The sequence below is a fragment of the Dryobates pubescens genome, chromosome 25 (assembly GCF_014839835.1).
Source record: "Dryobates pubescens isolate bDryPub1 chromosome 25, bDryPub1.pri, whole genome shotgun sequence".
Lineage (NCBI taxonomy): Eukaryota > Metazoa > Chordata > Aves > Piciformes > Picidae > Dryobates > Dryobates pubescens.
Window position 1 is genome coordinate 11,149,344 of NC_071636.1, and position 4,076 is coordinate 11,153,419.

The following is a 4,076-nucleotide window of genomic DNA, read 5'->3' on the forward strand; positions in this document are numbered from 1 at the left end:
TGAAATGCCCATCAGTATCCATCATGGAGTGCATGCAGGGAAACGAAAGGCTTCTTTACATCTTGCCTCTTTGTGCTACATTCTGTGGAAGTTTATCTGAATAATTAAAGTAACAAAAGATGAAACCATTGTTCAGCCACTTTTCCTGGGGAACTGAGGCTTAGATTGCAGTGTTTTCTCTCTGTTACTCATTAACAACACTTTTATTAAATATTGAATTCAGATGCATCTGACAGAGAAGCAGACATCTCAAACACAGGAAGCTTCCTGGATGTGAAAAATCAATGGCAGGGTAGAGGAATGTGACTTAACGATTCCAGCCCCCACAAAACCTCTAGAAGTGGAAAGTCACCACCATAAAGATTTTGTATTAGGAGAGCATGTAGTACATGTTTAACAGCATCAATAAATTGGCAAGATGTTTAATTCCAATTTATTTATTTTTTCCTCAAAAACCTTCCAGTATACCTTTCAGACAATTCAGAGTACCAGCATGGAAAGAACTGGCTCAAGTATTTGCCTTTTTTTTTGGTGTGTGTCTTTTTTTCATTTCCTTTTCTATTCCCATCTGTAGCTGACCCTCAGTTTGTTGTAAAACAGATATGCAGAGTCTGCAGTGACAAAGCACAATATGAATTGTTAATATTTCAAATGGCTGAATAATGCATACTGCAGCAGACCACAGCAGAGAAAACTGCATGCCAGGTTTTCTCATGAGGCTCTGTAGATGGTATGTGCCTATGTATATGTATGTGTAGATTCCAAGCATATTATTAGAAGTATTAGCAGCGCTATTTTTACTTTCACCTTAGTAACAGTACGTCATTTATTCCTCCAAAGCAAAAAGGGTAAACCTTTGGGGAAGGGAGATGACATTTCTTGCTTCCATTTTGGCTTTCAAGCATCAGACACTTGGACAGGATCAGAGATTTTTAAACTTAATTCCAAGGAACTGACTTACTAGGCAAGTAATACAGGTAACACGAGGAAATACACTGCATGGCCACCAGTTCTGTATATATCAGACAGCTATCCTCTCTGGGTTTCCTGGCCCAGAAGGGGAGAAAAAAAACCTCAAGTTAACTGCTCTCTAGTAACATTATAGTTTAGTATTGTAGTGAAACTGAAAGCCCTGCTAATTTAACTAGTTGGCTTTGCACTTTCAGTCTTTTGTGGACCGGCTAGAAGAAATAAACACAAAGTCACCATCAAATCTGTTCATGTTGTCACTGAAATGCTAAAGAAAAAGAGAAATCTTCCCAAAAATTTGTATCACAAATAGGAAGCATTTCCAGTACCTATGTAACCATCATCATATTTGCAGATATAACAGGAGGAAATCAGTTACTGGTTAGGCTTGAGGTGAGGAGAAAGTTCTTCACCGAGCAAGTCATTCGTCATTGGAATGGGCTGCACGGGGAGGTGGTGGAGTCACCATCCCTGGAGGTGTTCAAGAGGAGACTGGACATGGCACTTGGTGCCATGGTCTAGTCATGAGGTCTGTGGTGACAGGTTGGACTCAATGATCTTCGAGGTCTCTTCCAACCTTAGTGATACTGTGATACTGTGAAGAGAGCTTTTTCCCAGTTGAAACCTTACTATATGCCAATCAAATCCTTGTCTATGGAAAGATTCACTCTGCTCATCCCTGTACTCAGCAGTAACTGCAGCATCTTGACAAATTCTCATCAGAGAGGAGACTTCTCTTTTATATTACAAAATTATCAGTGCTCTTTGGCTGTGTACCATCCTGCAGAAAGAAATACACTCACATAATAGTCACTGAGCAGCAGTGACACTACCTTGAATAAACGACACCTCAATTACACTAACAAACATCTCCACTGAGAGAAAGATTTCATATAAAGGAATATTTAAATTACTTTTTATCCATTAAGAGACAAAGGAAGAAAAATGCTTGTAATTAACAGAAAGCACAGCAGTAACTAGCTCTCGCCTATAGCTATCTGTTAAGAGCAGCAGGAGAAATGTTGTCTGTGAAGTCTTCATATTGGTGTACATGATCCTCTGTTTAATCAGCACCCCATTGCACATCTGGTTCTCAATATCTTTAAAATAAACATCTGTAATGTTCTGAACAAAAAAATAATCAAAAGAATAATGATGGCGATGTCGATTGCTAAGATGAAGAAGCTGAAGCCTGTTAATTACAAACAGATTATAATTCAGACACCCTCAGCTGTAGCTGAACAGAAGGAAATCTTTTGCTGCTGCAGGGAAGCAGTAACCTCCTTCATGTGCATGAGATCTCTTTGCCTTGAGGGGATTTGCAAGGTCATACATGGCTCTGCTTCACCCAAGTGTGTGCTGTGGGACAAGGCACTGTAATAATAGGACATTCAGACACATTTCAGGTTTTCAGAGGCCAGTGTTGTAACGATTATATGACTATACAGCTGTATAACATGCACATTAAGGCAAATGAACTGCTAAAAGCATTCAAAGAGGACTTTGGAGATGACTAAAATAATGCAGAAATAGCACACAAGATTTTAAGTAAAAATTCATAGCTCACAGCTAAAATGGCAGGATTATTTGGTTCAGAATACACTTGGCTTTCTAATCAAGCCATTTCATAAATCTTGGTCCAGAACTGCTGACTTTCCAAGTGAGCACAAGCAATGTTGCTTTGATCCAAATATATTCCTTCAATACTCAACCTCAATACGCCTCAGTTTTCTCACACATCTGATTGCGCTCTCCTAAATTAACTTCTCTAACCTGAATTTGAATTTACAGTAGCTATCTAACTTAGTGGCAAACAACAAAAAGAGTTACTCTATGTCTTTAGAAGTAGTTCATTCATTGTAGCAATAAAAGTAAGCAAATTTGTCACCAGTAGGACTCCTGTGAGTAATTATAGTCCATGCGTTCCTAATTATCCCAGGCCTCTGGCATTCTCACACTTGCTGTACCTATTTATAGGCATGTTTAGGTTAAATACCCTCAAAATTCTGGCTGCAGTTTCTTAAAGGTAATTCAGGGTATGTGAAGTGACTTGAGCATTCAATCTATGCCTCTCAGTTAGTAAGCCATCTTTCTATTTTGGCTCTGGCTTTCATTTTTAGCCCATAAACCTGGCACAACTCAGTTAAAATGTGTGAGGCAAAACCACTTTACGCTCTTGGACAGCACAAGCCTTTACACCTACATTTCCTCGATGCTTTCAAAACATAAGGCTGTATTTCTGAAGTGCACAGGAACTGCAGAAGCTCAGTGCATAAACAATAATTAATTATATATATAGGGGACAGTTCTTTTTTTATGCACACTACTAGAATGATTTTTAATACTCAAACTATTTTGCAGAATGCTTGCTGCTGCAGTACCTCCTGTTACTCCCCACTGCTGCATAATTTTTGCATTAATATACTACAGGAATCTCCTTTTGTGCAGGTAGTGAGCTATTACCGAAACACTGACAGTATATAAACAGAAAATAACATTGGGTTATGATGAAGGTATAAACTAGCTGCAAAGTTTCCCTGGCTTCCATAGGCTCAGCATTGACAGTTAAGAGGCACAAAGATAAAAGAGACATAAAGATAAACAGTTTTTTCCCAAAGTAACTCTTCTGCAGGTACTGACAGATTTGATGTTTCTTCCAAGCAGCAACGTTCTTTATTTACTGTTGCATTGCATTTTATGGATTTTTTTCCCCCCCCACACTGAGCTCAAACAGAATAAATGGAAGTTTGAGTTACAGCACGTAACATGGTCAGAAAGGGACTTTATAGAATTAGATCAATTCATGTTTCTTATCCACCTGGTTTCATAAAACCCTCATATTGACTCCCTGGTACTATAATCTTTGTGTTTGGTTGTTCATGCTTCACAATCCATTACAAGCTAAAGAAAGAGCTTTTTATGAGAAGAGTAGAAGTCACAGGGCTTTGATAATGCCTCTTTTTTTTCTGCATGATTTTTTTTTTCCCTGAAGCATTTTAAGGAAGTCCTCAACCTCTTATTTTGGCTGTGTATACAAGCATTAAATGAAATCCTTCAATGAAATCCAATACATCTATGATTTCAGAGTCAGAAAAGTCAATGGAAAT